The sequence below is a fragment of the Pinus tabuliformis genome, chromosome 5_1, assembly GCF_031772625.1.
Source record: "Pinus tabuliformis cultivar Carrire ecotype Pingquan chromosome 5_1, CPIR1, whole genome shotgun sequence".
In the NCBI taxonomy this organism is placed as follows: Eukaryota; Viridiplantae; Streptophyta; class Pinopsida; order Pinales; family Pinaceae; genus Pinus; species Pinus tabuliformis.
In genome coordinates, this window is record NC_142305.1 from 619,467,803 (window position 1) to 619,486,375 (window position 18,573).

The 18,573-nt window shown below is 40.5% G+C and overlaps 1 protein-coding gene across 2 annotated transcripts in view; it reads right to left on the reverse strand.

Annotated features, from left to right (window-relative positions):
- ATSUV3 (ATP-dependent RNA helicase) overlaps positions 1–18,573 on the reverse strand; it is a 405,120-nt gene that overhangs the window by 12,491 nt on the left and 374,056 nt on the right. The gene's annotated exons all lie outside the window — the stretch shown is intronic.

The window sequence follows — 18,573 nt, forward strand, 5'->3', positions numbered from 1 at the left end:
ATTCTGGATTCTCACATTCCTCCAGTGCAGCAACGTGTCCCCAAGTAGAGCCAGATGTTGACCACTACGTGTCAACGACCCATAGCAGTACACCCCCTTTTTCGCAAAAAGGATAGTGCCTGATCGACGTGTTCCTGCCATCCAACTATCATTGTCAGCCTGAGGATCATCTTATAATGTAAACCTAGTCTCCATGTGTATAATGTAAATAATCTCAACAGATCCGTGTCGTGTATTTAATCACCTAGGTAAACCTAGTTTTCTGCTAACGATCTACATTCTGGGAGGTTTTTTGTCTCACCGATCCTTTCTCGGATGGTCGGCAGAGTTTTCCTTCAGCCTACCTCGAAGTCGAAATGGATTTTGTCATTGGAATCTTAGGGGAGTCCTAGTGTTCTAGATCGAGTCTATGTAAAAGTGATTTGGGAATATTCTTAACTATTTGGTTAGGTTATTTTATTACAAATTGCTTGAGCTGCTAGATTATATTTGTGTTGCAAAACTAGGTAGTTTGTGAGGGTCCTTTGCAAATGGGTTTTCCCCCTAGAGATGTAAAAATGTAAAAATCATGATGTAAAGTGTCTTGAGGGTTAGAAAAATAATTTATCCCCTCATAGGTCCTAGGTAAATTTAAATTTTCCAGAGGTAAAATTCGTGGATCCTTTAAAAAATTAATCTTAACAGGTCCAGGGACTAAGGTTAATTGATTATTTTGCTAAATTTTATGCCTTGGTCCTTGGGGTTAAGTCAAAGTCAAAATTTTGAGAAAATAAATGCAAAATTTTAATTTTTGAGGAAATAAATCTGAATTTTATTATTGTTTTCTCACTCTATGTTGACGGCTGAATTGAGTTTTGCAGGAAAATCCTTGATTATTAGATCATCGGGCATTCGGGGAAGTTCTCAGCTGAACCAGCCAACTCCCGATCCGCATTTTCTAAAGAGCCCAGTTTGAATTTGATCTCAGGCTTATCACAAGATATTTTTATGGGTGATGCATGAGGTTTTTGAGCTCAGTACCTCCTTTAAAAATTCAAAAAACTTGTTTATTTTTTTTTTGTGCTAAATCGTTAGATCTGGCTGCTGAGAGCCTCAGATCATCAGATCTGGGAGCGGAGACAAACTCACACTCGTTCTGGATAGCTTGTTTTATTGATGGATAATTCAAATATCGAAGGAACTGGTCTATAATTGTTTTTATCTTGTGGTCGTGTCTTGTTTACATTGGCGTTTAATCTATTTATCTGAATTAATCGAGATTCATTCATCAAGTTGTCCGTCATTAAAATCTCCCAGAGTTTGTTCTTTACAGGCTATCCTCATCCATTTACCTAGGGACTACCCCCCTTGACTTGTCTAGGAGAGAGTCTAAACGGAGTAAGGATTTAAGAGTGACAACCCTTACTCTGAGCGTTGTCGCGCTGCTTAGACACTTTGCGTGACAACAGGCTAAAAGGAAATTGTTGGTTTGGTAACAGCAGCGGGAGCAACAACAGACCAAAAACGTCTTCAAATGGATTTCCAAGGTTTTTTTGCATTTACATTGTTAAATTCTGGTTAAATTGAATGTTTGAGTAAATTTCGAAGGCTGGTATAATCTTATCGTATGGGTAATTGTTTGAGGGTGTTAAATCCACACCAACATTCTTCTAAGGTGGTCTTTGAGGGCCAAAAAAAAATAACACCCCCTCAAAACCCACTTTTCCTAAGTTAATGGCATTAAGTGGCAAGAAAATTAAAAATAATGTTGGACACATTTATTATTTTTTCCAAGTCAAAAGGACAAGGAAAATATGTGGCATTTAAAGTCAAGTCAAAGTTCATTTGGAAGGCTAATTGGGCAGCCACATCATCACATGGATGCGGGGCCTCAAGAGGGCCAAGTTCACTAGCAATTGAGGGCCCACGTAAAGCCATATCAGCTAGATGAGATCTCATAGTTGGCACGCTGATTTGGGAGAGGAAGTTAAGGTTGGAATGCTTCAGTTTTAAGTGGAGTGTGTCTCCACTCTAAACCTAACGTATCTCCACGTATCCATAAGCAGCAAGCACCTTAGTTAATACTCTAGCGGTGGCAATCCTCTAGAGTTCAAACATAGGCCCAAATTTGTGGTCTTCTACAACAATCAACACATCAGTATTGAGGTGGTAGTTTCTTGAGTTAACAAGCATATTTTTGAGGGAGTCCATCTCCACTTCACATCAGTGAATTTCCCACTTGTTAGGCAACAAACTATACACACAACTAGGGAGAATTCAAGATATTAGAGCTCAGCTTAGTCACTCTTACGCAAACTCTCCTTGTGTACCACTTAGCAACACGTTACAACTAATCCTCTCTTTGCTTGTAGCTCGACTTGGTCATTGGGATCTTCACCCTTCTCCGCTTGTCATTACTCATTTGCATTGTGATTTGCTCCAATTATTGTATAAAGCAACCCTATGGGCTCCCATTTGCTCATGGTTTGAAGCATAGTGCTTAGTTAAACTCTATTCATTTGTATTCTCATTATTTGATGAATAATATAAAATATTTAATTCTATTCACTTAGGTTGTGGACTTGTGCTTAGCTTTGGGAGGTAACATTTGTATTTTTCCAATGGTTGATATGTGTTTATGTTCATGATCTATTTATTTGCTTGCAAGCTATTTGTTTTGGAATCCTAGCCCATAGGGGCATTGTTGCCTGTTGCCACACAATCTAGTAGGGATCTTCGAAGGGGAACCTAAGGGACAACTACTAGACCAAATGACAACAAGGGGACAAAGACCCACTGTCACCTCAGTCAATGTCCCTTGCTCTTTACGAACTTTCGCCAATGGGAGGAGCCCCACTATGAAGGAAATCACTTGTAATGATGAAATCAATGATAAGGTATGAAGTGATTCCCAAAGCTCATTCAGGGAGAGACTCAATTAAGGCTCAATGATTCAAGAGAAGCTAATGGATCTCCAAGAAAGACTTAGGAGGAAGATCCAAACCTAGGGTTAGAGATATTCAATGATGATGAGTGTGCCTATGGTCAAGATTTCCAATGTCATATAAGTCCTCTATTAAAGCCTTGCAAGGTAATTTGTCACTTGAAAAGGGCTTTCACTTCACTAGAGAGACCTAAAAAGAACCTATGCAAGACCTATGGTTTATGAGCAATCATGGGGGAGTTCCTCCAATGCTCATACTAGGTCAAGATACGATAGGGAAAGGGTCTAGAATGATCAATTTCTTTGAATGTTATGCACAAAGACCCTTAATGAGACCACCAACCCAAGACGTTCAACATGGGCTTCTGAAGATGCAACTAGGGCATAGATTTCTTGCTACCAACAGGGTGCTCATAAACTGATCCAAACATGGTCAAACCTTGACCCAATACATCTCCCAAAACTATTGATGTCACCACGCTGCACTGCTTCTCTCTGGTTAGGGTATCACCTACAATCCTATTCCTCCACACAACTCATCAACCAGCTCTCCAAAATACTGCGGTCTACTCTAGAGAGAGTCCTCCACCCCTACGTTGCTCCTTCTAGCCTTGTTTGACCCCAAACGCGACTCTTAAAGGAAACCTAGCTGTTGGCTAAGGCCTACAGCCTAGCACAATAATTGTTGTAGCTTGCGACCCCCTCAAAACTCCACCAAACAACCTCCAAACAACTCCGCTTTGTCCTCCAAATCTATGACCTTCCATACCCAGCAATCCGAACCCAAGAACAACTCTAATCATGCCTCAAAACAACCCTAAGACGTCCATGCTGTCACCTACAACACTTCGATCTTACCACAAAAAATACCCACGCAGTCCTTGGCTCCTCCATGTTGTCCCTTCTTGGTTCCCTTGTTGCGGCTAAGCCTCACGAAAATTTAGAGCTCCTTATGAGATGTATTGCCCCTTCTTGGATGCCTAAATGACTCCATATCACTTCATATTTATACACATATGAAGGCTTAACGAATTGATGAGGAGACCCATCTATTGGACTGTCTCGGTAGAATAGGCCAATTCGGTACCAAACCAGCCTATTCCGATTCAGACCAGTATTGGGCCAAAAAAGGTCGGACCAATCGGTTTCGGTCTGATTCTGATAACATTAAGTTTAAAGACAAAATAATCGTACCTTCTGATATAAGGAAGACTTGCTACAAATCTTGTACACTTAAACATACCTTAAGTTGCTTCTTTCACAAACCTTGTAGGGCTTTTTGAAGGGCCCCCTGTGCAACAAAACTTCTTTCAAATCTTTTTTTGGAGCCTCCCTTTGAATCTAATCACAATCCTTTCTTCTTTAGAATATACATCCAAAGAAAACACAAGGAAAGGATTATAATCAAGCATAAAAAATAAAGTTAAATATGTATAGAGGGAATCAACAAAATAATGAAAGAAATAAGGAATACTTATCTTTTTGTGAAAAGGTGGAAGCTCCCTCTTGATCTTGCATCAATCTAGCTTTGTGAGGGATTTCTTCAACTTATCAAAACAACTCGAGAACTTTCTAACAAAACATATTAGATCTATAAGCCCTAGAAATCAAAAAGAAAGATTGATCCTAGAGTCAAACATAAGGAAAACTTTACAAGGCCTAAAAACAATAACCTATACAATGTATTTTCTTTTCTTTCTTTTTGACAAATACATTACATCATGACTCAAATACAATTATGAAGATCGATACTAGTTACATTTTTCAATAGAGCCATCATAGAGAGGAGAGGGGGTCAAGAGGATTAAAGGTTGAATATGGCCATGAGGCCAAGAAGGGCCAATTGGAGGTTTGGCAAAAGCAAAGTGAGATTTTCCTTTCTCAAGGAAAATACATTGTGAAGCTACTTGAAAGATTTGGGATGGTGGATTGTAAGTCTATGACTACTCCAATGGAACTCAACTTCAAGAAGTTATGCGAAAGTGTTGTTGGGCTCGATTTGAGAAATCCTTTTAAGTATCGTCAACTCATGGGGGCCTTGATGTTCTTGGTGAACTACCCTCCAGAAATATGTTTTGCAGTGAATACATTGAGTCAATTTATGGTCCAACCTCATCATATACATTGGATTGCTGCCAAGAATCTCTTGAGATATCTCCGGGGCACAATCACCTATGAACTCAGATACATTGCCGGGAATTTGAGGCTCCATGTTTATTTTGACGCTGACTGGGATGGCCGTGTGGTGGATCGTAAGAGCACATCGGGATGTTGCTTCTCACTAGGTTTTGCTTCGATATCCTAGATGAGCAGGAAGCAGAAATCGCTTTCTTTGAGCACCGCCGGGGCCGAATACATTGCTGCAAGTATGGCCTCTTGTGAAGTTGTTTGGTTGAGGAAACTCTTTAGCGAGTTGTTTGGGCATGTGATAGATACCACCGTGATCTACTGCGACAACCAAAGTGGGATTCATCTTTCTGAGGATCCCGTGTTCCATGACTGCTCCAAGCATATTGATATCAGGTACCACTTCATCCGGGATATGGTACAACAGGGAGCAATAAGGCTCCATCACATTGGGACTGATGAACAGGTCGTAGATATTCTCACAAAGCCCCTGGGGAAGGTCAAATTCTTAACCTTTCGTGAGAGACTTGGAGTCGTCGAAAGACCCTCTTATGAGGGTCCCGTTTGAGTTGGATATTGAGCCTTGGGAGCTCCGAGGGGCTTGGGGTACTTCTTGGAGCTATGAGCGACCATAGGGTGAGTGGTTCACCTTCTCCTACAAATACATCCTACCCATGCAGTTTAAGACTCATGGGAAGTACCTCTCATCTAGCAAATGAGTTGGGAAATGAGGATAGGGGCCATAGCACTACCAATGGACGCATCGTGTACTCTCGTACTCCCTATGCTAGGATGTTTGATATTGATCTGGGATCAATTGAGACCAACTTCGGGTCAGTGGAGAGTGGCAAGGTCTTGTGACTCACTCTCGATCATTTCTTCTTCATTATTTCTTCATAGTCCAGCAGAGCATGGATGACAGAGATGGTATAGATTGACAAATGATTTCATAGGTGGATTTCTCCCTAGTTGAGAGGGAGTGTTAAAATTGGCAACTAGTGCCAAACTCCACCTTGGACAGTTCATATGATGGAGATGATATTTTTATTAGATTCCTCTTTCCGAGAGGTGTAAGATTGATCTAAAGATCATCTTGTTTGGATGAGCAAAAGTGAGATTTTGAATTTAATTCTCACACATGTGCAAATTGTCAAGGTCGGACATAAATCTAATGTAGGCTTATGTAGCCCCAATGGATGTGTCTCCAACCCTCATCGAATTGTATAAATGAGAGAGACATTCTCCTCATTTGGACATCATCAATCAACACATCTTTCTCTCTCCTCTCCTCATTAGTTCTTACAACAAAGGAGCAACTCCTCTTCTTCTCATGTTGACTTGTGTTGACCGAAAAATTCAAGCAGAAATCGCAGGATTGTTTTGGCTATTTGTAGGGGCGTTGACCAGCATTGACCGAGGGTCAACTCACCTATTTTGACTGTGGTTTTCAAGGAATTATTCCAATCTCTTGAGGCCACATCTCCTGGCATGAAAACTGAGGAAATTGGTGCAGGTTGACCTACATTGACCACAAAATTGACTCTACGTTGACCGAATTTGACCAAGACTTGCATACTATTTTGGGTTGACTCTGGCTGTCTTTGGAGGCCGAGTTGATGGGTTTGACCAAGCTCACTTGGAGGAGATTTTCTATTGGTTTGACCAGCGTTGACTTTTTGGTTAGGGCATCTTTTTTCTGTTGTTTGGTTGGACTATTTTGACAGTGATTGGGCAAGTAAATTTTGTATGATGTACTCTCTCTCTGTGCTAATAATTTGAAGAATAATAAGAAGATTTGATCAAAGGGTTTTCCCCACATTGGGGTTTTTCCCTGGCATCCAGCTAATATTATGTACTCTTGTCTTAGCTTGTCTTTTGCTTATTGTTTATGTTCTATCTATATTTACTATCAATGTTCCTGTGATTGCTAATCTAGAAATTGATATTGGGCTAACAAGAAAAATTGAAGTAAATTTCCTTAAAGCATAGAACATACCATTGTTATCTAAAATTAACATGTATAGTGCCACGAAGATATCTAAGAATATGCTTAGTAGCTATCCAATGGTCATGACGAGGCTCCAACTAAAATTTACTAAGAATATTTACAACAAAACATATATTGGGTCTTGTATTTACCAAATACATTAGAGAGCCTACCAACTTATGATAGTTAGTAGGATCGACGAGACTAGAATCAAAGCTTCTCAACTTCTTGAGATTAGTGATCATGGGAGTAGTCATAGCCATGGAATCCATCATACCAAATTTCTATAAAATCTTGATTATGTATTTACCTTTTGTGGAAATTTTTGAATCTAACACATCAAAAATCCCTACTGCATTATCTAGTTTATTATCTTCTACTTGTTCATTTCATTAACAAGTTATTTATTAATAGAAATACTGAAATAAACACAAATGCAACCTTCACACATATACAGATCAACAACAGAAATAACTAAGACAATCACACAAGGGACACCGTTATTTTTGGACAATCATCCCTGGAAAAACCCAATGCGGGAAAACCAGTGCAGCAGATATGAGGGTTTTATTGTTATGCAGTTTCTTAATATAACTAGGGTGCCAGAAATGGCTCACCCTTCAGAGATTTTCCTTGGCCGAAGTACCTTTCCTCGGAGACAGATATTCCGGCTGATCAGCAACCAGATGATTGATCCCACAACAACTTCGACAGTTCCTCAGCTGGATAGCGAAAGCTGCTCCAAGCTTTTCTCTGGAACTGTGTCACCCTCTTCTACTCTGCATCTGCCTTTCAGCTCTCAGTCTGCCCCCTGTAAATCCCTCAGCGCTGCCTTTTCTGCCCAACATCAGCTCTGCAACCCACTGCACAACCTCTGTTGCCTCTACGTCTTTTGCGCTAAGCTCCTCAGCCTCTACGTCAGTCCTGGTTGCCTCTGCGTCAGCCTTCCTAGGTTCAACACTATCTCTCCGACAATTTCTCTGCCTCTTTGATATGTATTTTCAGCCTTCTACTGAACTGCCCCTCACTGCAACAGATCACTAACTCGATTTCTCAGCAAACCCTGCCCCAGAAAATTGAATTGACTGATCAACTTGGTGTGTCTCCAATTGACCCTCAAGCCTCCTCTTATACTTTTCCTGTTGACAATTCAACGGTCGAGATTAAGTCCCTAATCAACAGCTAAGATTAGATTTGGCTTGATCCTCGTTATTTAGAACTTTCTCACCCATATTATATTAATACACATTAATATTTTAATTTTCCTAAGTTTATACTTAGGAACCCCATTAAAAATATTAATTATTTTAATATCTCTCCATCCGGGTGGAATTTCCCCAAACGATTTTTGGGACTTGGAGATCTCATGTGCCTTAGCCTCTCCACCAATTTTCATGGCTAAAGCACATCCGATGCTACCAAAAATTAACACTCCCTCTTATCGAGGAATGTGCTCTAGTAATACTTCACCATTGAAACATCACACTAATCTTTTGCATCGCTAACTATGCCAATGCTTGGCCTGCTGCCTCACATCCCCTGCACTGTTGCTCCTTGTACTACCGCCCATGACACTGCCACTGCCATTGCTACATCTATACTTGCAGCTCCCTCTCAACATGCTGTCCCTAGCACTACCACTGCTAACTACTGCACTGCAACTCAGTTACCGAGAAGTAGGTAACTGACTTCCCCCAAATACTGACATCCCAGTTAGTCTAGAAGCCTCGTGATGTTGAAGCTACCTCTACTGCTATCCTGTGCTCCCTTTGCTACCACTGCACTGCTGCATACACCTTTGTGCCTCTCGCACTGCTGCAACCTCCACTGCCCTGCCTCAAATTTCTGCACCCAAGCACTACCTTGCTGCTCCACTACACTTTGCTCCACCTGACCCCTGTCATCCTGCTACTGTCGTTAAAGGCTCCTCTAGTTGGATGTGATCCAAGAGTTTAGGCACCTCAAGGATCCTGCCCCTAGCATGTAGCCCTCCTGACTACAACTCGATGTCTCCCCATCTCTTTTCTAGAGGTGCATGAGCACTCATGGCACAATCGTCATCAGCCTCAACCTCTTTCTCCGCCTTAGATGGAGCTTCCTTTGGATCGGAAGCCTCTCCCTTGTGTTTCTTCCTAAGACATTGGGATGCATAATGTCCCAGCTTCCCACAATGGAAGCACTTAACCTTGGAGATGTCCTTCTTCTTCCTCTTCCCTTGTTGTCCCGTAGATGCTAGAGCCGCATCCTCCTCCTCTTTCTTGACTCGAGCTCCCTCACCACTGCTCCCCGCCTTGGTCATCCGCCTGATCTCTTACTAGCGAAGAGCTGCTCACATTTCTTCCCAACTGGGAAGAGTAGCCCTACCCAAAATACTTTGGACAAATGTCTCCCACTCCTCGAAGACTGCATGCAAGGCAATCCTGACCATAAACTCTGGATCCGATGTAGATCCCACGGAAGTAAGCTGGTCGTGAATCTCCTGCAACCAGAGAAGGAATAGATCTCTCTGCTCTCCCTTCTGCATCTGATATGATCTCAGTTGATTCTCTAATAGCATCTTGCTCTGCACGGAAGAGCCCTAGTCTAAGGTGGTCAGGGTGTCCCACATCTCCTTTAATGTGTTCTTCTCAGCAATATGTGGTATGACATGATCTTTGACCCCGTCTAGGATCATGCACTTCGCCCTTGCCATTACATCCTCATACTTCTCGTTCTTAGCTGGGTCAACTGGCATAGCCACAGTTTCGATCTAGGACTTCCAGGATCCTAGCCTTCCAGATGACAAGGTTCGAAGCCCCATCCAACCTGTCTTGATCCCTCAATCTGTTCAATGCCATTTCAACTTCTCTTCTGGACTCCCTCTAAGTCTCAACTCCCCTCCTGGAAATCTCCCTCTAAGTCTTTATTTCCCTCCTAGAAATCCTCTGTCCAGCTGTTGAACCACTCCTCTCCAATCCTCCTTGCAATTGCAACTCGAATCTGGATTCCTTGGCTAGAAATCCGTCGAGGTAGTGACTCCCTCTACCTTGATTCTGTCTCCTTAGACATTGTTCTGTATCGACAGAAACAACATCCCACCAGCTCCTCAACTCACAGTCTGCCCACAGCTCCCCAAGCCCCGACAACTGAAGAAACTGAGCCTTTCAGGCTCTGCGCAATCCTAGCAAAGGCTGAATCTGCTCCTCCTAGACACAACATCGATCCTTCCTGGTTGAGAAAGATGATCAGGCACTGCGTAGGTCTCATATGCCCCTCTCTTCCCCTGTGCTAACCCTCCTCCTGGCTCGAAATGACGACGCATGCTCTGCGTCACTTCTTCTCTAGTTGCTTCTGCTCTGGAACAATGTTGTCTCTCGGGACAACTGCTACTACTGCAAATTTCAGATTTTTGTTCGTGCCTTTAGTCCTCCTATGATCTGCAATGCTATGATACATGTGGAAATTTCTGAATCTAACACATCAGAAATCCCTACTGCATTATCTTGTTTATTATCTCCTACTTGTTCATTTCATTAACAAGTTATTTATTAATATAAAAACTGAAATAAAGACAAATGCAACCTTCACACATATACAGATCAGCAACTGAAATAACTGAGACAATCACACAAGGGACACTGTTATTTTTGGACAATCGTCCCCGGAAAGACCCAATGCGGTTAAACCAGTGCAGCGGATATGAGGGTTTTATTATTATGCAGTTTCTGAATACAACTAGGGTGCCAGAAATGGCTCACCCTTCAGAGATTTTCCTTGGCCGAAGTACCTTTCCTCGAAGACAGATATTCGGGCTAATCAGCAACCAGATGATTGATCCCACAACAACTTCGACAGTTCCTTAGCTAGATAGCGAAAGCTGCTCCAAGCTTTTCTCTGGCACTGTGTCACCCTCTTCTTCTCTGCATCTGTCTTTCAGCTCTCAGTCTGCCCCACAAAAATTCCTCAGTGCTGCCTTTTCTGCCCAACATCAGCACTGCAACCCACTGCACAGCCTCCGCTGCCTCTGCGTCTTTTGCACTGGGCTCCTCAGCCTCTACGTCAGTCCTGTCTACCTCTGTGTCAGCCTTCCTAGGCTTTGCGCTGTCTCTTAGGCACTTTGCCTCTCTGATATGTATTCTTGGCCTTCTGTCGAACTGCCCCTTGCTGCAACAGATCACTAAATCGATATAGTCTGACACATAGCTGGCAAGGATACTGCCAAAGATATGTGGGATTCTCTCGCCACGCTATATCAAGGCACTTCCAAGCAGCGGAATATGTTCCTAGAGGAGAAGATGAGATGCATCAGGATGGAGAAAGGGGAAGGCATAGATCACTTCCTCACCAGGATTTAGGAGGTTCGAGACCAACTTGCAGTTGTTGGGCAACATCTCAACCAACGGAGCTAGTTGTTGAAGAATCTAAGGCAATTAGGTGTAGTGTGATTCTTGACTTGATAACAATTTGTGGAGTCTTTTTACTTTTCTTGTTAGCTTGATCTTCTTCTTCTTATTAATGCATGTGTGTGTGCTTCATCAAACTGTTACCAAAAACATAAGAACAAGAACACAAGATGTTGGCTCTCTACCAGGGCCAAAACCTCTCCTCTTGAGAGGAAAAACCTTAAGTAAGTTACTGTTATTGAAGCTTCTTATTGATCAATGCCAAACCTTAGACCCTTGACAAGAATATCCTCCAAGCACAAGTCAAGTCCTTTCTCCTTTCTGCACTTTGTTCCCTGGCACTTAGTCTTCTTTCTCTCGGCACTTCTTTCCCCGACACTTTGTCCTCCTTTCAGCAACTGGTGAATGACCTTTATGTGAGCTCTAGAAGAGACTTCAATCTTTGGTCCTTAGTGAGATCCTTCACCAATGAGGATACCTTCCTTCCCTTGATCAAAATTAGCTTCTTCTTGAGGTGTTGTTGCAGACTTGATATGGTTACATTGCAACCCTAATTTCTCGCACATGTGCGAGGTTTCTCCTATACTTTGGTTCCTTTCTCCTTCGCTTGAGAGACTTTCTTCTTCACTTGAGTAGGAGGCCTTATAGGCCTAGGTTACTAGCCCAAACCATGAGATATATATGACTGTTATCTTGCTACTGTAGTGACCGCAGACTGTCCTCTATTTCTCACACGTGTGACTATTTTTCACCCTAAAAACAGTCCCTTCAACTTCAGTTTAGGTCTCTCCTTCTTCACTGCACTAGAGGAGCCTTTCCTTCGCTCTTTTTTACCCTTTTTCTTGACCCTTCACTTTGCAGATTTTAGAGGTACTTTCTTGATGTTATAGTGGAGTGGACAACCTCTATATATAGAGGATTGTCCCTCCTTTTAGGCCGACTAGAAGGCTGACTTGAAGACTGTTTGTAGGCCGACTTGTTATCTTTGCTTCGAATGGCTTCTTTGGTGGTGTAACTTGCTTGGAGGAGACTGGACTTTGCTTGGAGGGTTATTCTTTGACTCGTATACAAACATATACATGGAGTAACATGCCCTTAAGGTCTTCAACATTTTCTTTTGACCATTTGACTCACCTATAGCACTTTAACATGTGCTAGACCTATTTCAATGAGCAAGAAACTCATTGACATATATTATAAAAATAATATTTCATAAATAAATAAATACAAATATCAAAAGTACATTTATGAAGACCGAAACTAGTTACATTTCCTTCAACACTCCCTCTTAACTAGGGAGGTATTCATACAACATTACATTTGGCTATGTTTCAATCTTGAAGAATTCACATAAGAGAAACCAGATTTGCAATCCATCTGTTATAGCATCATAATAACCAACATTGTTTCCACAGCAAAGCCTTGCCTGATAGCTCTATCTCTTAATAGATCAAAGCACAATGTTGGCGAGACCAATGACTTATAGACACATTAGTCATTGTCTCTCAAGGTACATACCCACCTGGGTGTTCACTGAGTATGACCTTCTAGGACTATTCTTATCTTGGGTTCCCAGCCCTCAAAGAATATTGGTCCTCTTGCCTACACTTGTCTTGGATGCCCTACACATCCTCAAAGAATATCAAATGCTAGATGATTACCCAATCCTCCCATTCTTTCTTCCCAAGTGAAGACAAGAATGTTGTGTCTATCACTTCCTCTCAATTGAGGAAGACATGCCCAAGTATCCTCTAATAAGGTACTTGTCCAAGTTCCTTTGTAATTGGGAACTTGTTATAACTCTCTCTTAGCTAGGGACATGTCCATTCATCAGCAACTTCTTCTTCGTGGGTCCTTCAACTGTTTGATCTCCTTCTTTCCTTTGACGTCATGAAGTCTTTGTTCGGACTTCTTCCTGGTAGGCACCATCCATCGATCACTTTCCTTCCTGGTTAGTCATGTCATTGCTTCCTTTGTGGAAAGTGGCCTTCTTGTCATATATCAGGTTCTCTTGTCATCTGGTTATTCCTTGTCATCTTGTCTATGCTTCGGACTACTCTTCACATGGATGTTTCTTTGTATTTTCTTGTTCCCATGCATTGACCTAGTATCCCTTCATGACTTCATCTTGATATTGCTTCAAAATTAAATGGTTCTTTTATTGGATGGCTTCTTCATCATGCCATCTTCGTAGAGTAGAATAAGTTATCTACACCTTTCATATCTCCAAGGCCTTCATAGGTGTCAAGGGTCCTTTGATCTTTTCCTTTCATAGTGAGAGTTGTCTTGCCTTCTTTCGGGAGATGTCTTCAAAGGACCTTTCTCAGATTGTGATTCTTTGCGATCATGGTGTTCTTCACATGCTTGATCTTTTTCTTCATTTTCTTCTTCTTGGATAGATTGATCAACCACCTTATGTGTTATGAAACCAGCTCAAGAAAAGATAGAAAAGATAGATCAACGCCTTAGAATTCAGCCTCTTCGAGGGGGCAACCTCCTTTACATTACATAAATGAACAATTCTTGGATGCTACAAATGAAAAGACCTCCTTTCTATATATAGGAGTCTAAGGGGTCATAACATAATCAGAGCCGACATAACAATAACAATGTAAGGGCACAATAATGACAATAGTGGGCTTCTATGGGGCACAATAGTAACAATATGGGCACTACATGGGTACATCAATATAATAAGTGGGTTATACTAATAACAATAAGGGGTTACACTAGTAGTATAGAGGCCTAACATGCCCCTCTCCTTCAAAAAGCGTTGTCCTCAATGCTTGAGTAGTTCTTGATGCTTCTGTATAAAATTCTTGTCCTCCCATGTGGAATATTCAGCGGGTAAGTTCTTCCACTTGATGAGATACTCTGAAATTGATCGATTTCTTAGCTGTCGGGTTCTTGTTTCTGTGACTGCTCCAGGTTCCAATATGATTTTTCCTTCCTCTTCAATTTCTGGCAATATTGTTTGAATTGGGATCTTTTGCAACTTTTGAATAAGTGGCCATACTTCTTTGTCCTTCTTCCATTCATCCCTTGCTTCGTTTATCCAATCTGGTTGGATAATATAAATAGCACAAAACAATGCTTCCACATCCTCATCCTTGAAGAGTCTTCCCATTCGGTAAGGTCGCCATTTTTTAAGTGCATGCAGTACTGCCAACATTTCCTTCTCATAAATAGCTTGCTTGAGATGTAGCAGTAAAAATATCCAATCACCTACATCAAAACATTTTTCACTACGATGTTGATCTACCTGTTGTTTCATTTGATTTTGCACTGAAGTGGCGTTATCCTTTAAAAGTTGGAGAACTTGTTGTTGATGCTCGATGTGATCTTTCACTGCTTGAACCTTTTTCTTCTTGATATGTCCTTCTATCTCTAGAGTTTGAGGAGTGGTAATTTCTTCCAATCCTTTACAAGATATGGTCAGATTCATTTCTTGATGCTTGATATGATCTTTCACTTCTTGAACATTTTTCTTCTTGATACATCCTTCTATCTTGATAGTTTGAGGAGTGGTAATTTCGAACAAGGAATTACAAGATATGGTTGGATTCATTTCTTCTTTCTCGATGTGATCTTTCACTTCTTGCACCTTTTTCTTCTTGATATGTCCTTCTATCTTGAGAGTTTGAGGAGTGGTAATTCTTGCCAATGCTTTACAAGATATGGTCTGATTCATTTCTTCTTTCTCTGGGGTGGGGTCCTGGTGTATATCTTCTTCTTTTGATGTTTTTTGATCCTTTTCTTCCTCCTCTTCATATTCTATGTAAAATAATTTCTTCTCAGCACACTTATGACCTTTAGTGCATTTGCTATCACAATTGTAACAAAGCCCTTTTTCTCTTTTCTCTTCCAATTGTTGTGGTGTAACCCTTGTAGGTTGTGGAAGGCTAGGAGAAACAACACTTCCATTTTTATAGTTGTGAGGGGTACGCTTCCTGTTTTCCATAATTTTTCTTTCCACTATGTCACAAAGCCCTTTTACTCTTTCCAATTGTTGTGGTGTTGCTCTTTGTATCCTTATAATGTGCTATCATTTCCTCCGTGAAAATTGACCACGTAACAAGTTGTTTACGAGAACAAAGCCCTTCGTACCATAAAAATTGATCTGGTTCTAAATATGAAGATGCAATACATGCCTTTTGTAACAGTTGTACACCATGTAGATCAAAATATTGCTCCATCTGAAGTATCCAATTTACCGGATCCTTGCCATCAAACTTCCTCATCTTGCTTTTTCTTGATTTTAGGAGCTCGACCTTGAAACGACTGTAACTCTGTACTTTCAGATCTTTAAGTTCTGAAATTGTGACCTATAGTAGCCCTCTATGTTCTCTTTCCAATGCCACCAGTCTGATCCAAATTGGATTCTCTAAGAAAGAGTTATGCACAATCTCCCAAGATGACCTGATTATAGACCTTTCCAGAAGAGCAAAATTGTATGAAGTGCCACGTGTCACTGTTTCGACCTTTGGATCTGAAAAATTCATACAAGAAACTACAGTCTGTCCTCTTTCTGTACCTTCTTACGAAATTTCAATCCGATCCCCAGAGAGAAAGTTATGACGATTTTCCCCAGGTCACCTGTTTGGAATGTAATTCAGGAGTCTGCAAAAAGACCAACTTCCTCAGATCATATCTCCGCAAATATAGCGCGAAAAGCTCTGAAATTCGGACCCGAGGTTCAGCGCGATTTCTTCTCAAATGGGTTTTTTTTGCAACTTCTGAAACGTCGCAGAAAAAAAAGTTATAGCGAAATGCCACGATGACCTGTTTAGAGCAGCAAAACCCTAGAATCCAAAGCTTTGATACCAAATGTTATGAAACCAGCTCAAGAAAAGATAGAAAAGATAGATCAACGCCTTAGAATTCAGCCTCTTCGAGGGGGCAACCTCCTTTACATTACATAAATGAACAATTCTTGGATGCTACAAATGAAAAGACCTCCTTTCTATATATAGGAGTCTAAGGGGTCATAATATAATCAGAGCCGACATAACAATAATAATGTAAGGGCACAATAATGACAATAGTGGGCTTCTATGGGGCACAATAGTAACAATATGGGCACTACATGGGTACATCAATATAATAAGTAAGTTATACTAATAACAATAAGGGGTTACACTAGTAGTATAGGGGCCTAACATTATGCTCCTTGTGGGAGCACTTCTTTGTTGCTTGCTTCTAAGACTAGTCAGCATTCCTTCTTCACTTGCTCCTTAGTCAACAATCTTATACTCCTTGTGTGAGTATTCCTTTTTTTTACCTTCATTGCATTGTAGTACATTCCTTCGAGCATTGGTGAAAGAGATTCTTTCCTACTTGATCATGTCATAGAACTATTCCCATGACTCAATAATATACAAATGATAACATGACTAAACTTTGATGCATACATACCTCATCTTGATTCTCCTTTGATCATCTTTTCTTTAATTGATTGTCCTTGGTGTGGCCCTTCTTGCCTCATCTTAACTTGCCTGCATATCATCCTTTTCTTGAATCCCATGAATGGGATTCCCAATGAGACATTTGCTTTTGTTTATGAATCTTCTTTTGAAGATTCCATCATAGGACCTTGAAGACCCTTACCATGCAAATGCTTCTTTACTTTTGATGATGGAGGTCTTCCAAGATTCTTAATCATGATCAATTTTCTTTCATTGTAGATGAGGTCCTATACTTGGTATGCTCCATATATATAAATATCTTGAGCTATATCTACCATGCTCCTATATTCTAAAATATGTTTCTAAGCATGCATTTAGATCTATTATAATGCTCCTTCTACATAAGTATTTTGAACTCTATGTATACCATGCTTCTAAATTCTAGAAGATATTTCTAGCCATGCAATTTTTTTCTATTCATATATGCTCCTATACCACTCAAAACTTTGAAAGAAGACCTTAAGTAAAGAAGTAGACTCAGTCATAGTAGAGATCTGAAGGATCTTCCTTCTTTTGCTTCTTGTCTTCTTCTTTCATTTCTTGAGTCACATGAGCTTCTTCCTTTTTTCTTTTGTCGTTGTTGTCCTTCTTTAGTTTAGAACAATTCCTTTTGTAGTGTTCATATTCTTGGCATCCATAGCATTGGATTTTGGACATATCTTTGTTGTTTGTTCTTCGTGGACCAAATTTGCCAAATGCTTGCTCCTTTGATCCCACATCTTCCTTTACTTTAAGTCTTGTTTCCTCTATCTTACATAGAGACCACATTTCACTTAGTGGAGTGGCCTCCTTCTTGGCATATATGCTTGATGTGAAGTTGCCCCAATCCTCAAGTAGAGCATTGAGTACTACAGCTGTCATTTCTCTGTCAAACATGACTTCCCCTAGCTCTTGAAGTTGATCCTTTATCTCAAAGATCTTCATGTAGTAGGGAATTATTCCTTCCTTTCATATCTTCATCTTGTACAATTCATTTCGTAGAGATATCACTTCTCTAGCTATGGTTACCAACAATAGCTCTACTAGTTTGTCATAGATTTCTTTGGATGTCTCCAACTTGGAGACATAAGGAATGAGAGAGTCTTTGATGGATTCTATTAGAATCCTTTGAGCTCTTGCCTTATCCTCATTGTACTTGGCTAAGGCTCTAGTTTGTTCCTTACCATGGATAGTGATATTCCCTTTGATCTGTTCTAGGAGTACATTCTACTTGAGAAGTAAATCAGTCCTCTTCTTCCATGCAAGAAAGTTATTGGTACCTACCAATTTGTTGCTTTCCTTGCAAAAAGATATTGATGTATATTCGGAAGGGGACATATACTTACTTGATATATTTTGAGATGTAGTAGACTTGCTTTCTCCTTCAAGACTTGATGGCTTGTCTTCCTTAGATCTTGATGTTCTTCAAGTTGCTTTCTCCAAGTGGACTTGCTTGATGATGAGATTTTCTTGATGACTTGTCGCTTGATGTAGGTCCTTCTTGTGAAAAATTCTAAACAAAAATTCTATTACTGAAACAACTAATTTATTTTACCTACTTATTTTCCAATAAGTTATTTACGAAATCCCTTCAGTAAATATTAAAATAAATTCTACTGCAAATATCACACCATTATACAAAAACAAGCACATGCACAAGAAACAAACACATCAACACTGTTATTTTTGGACAATTGTCCCTGGAAAAAC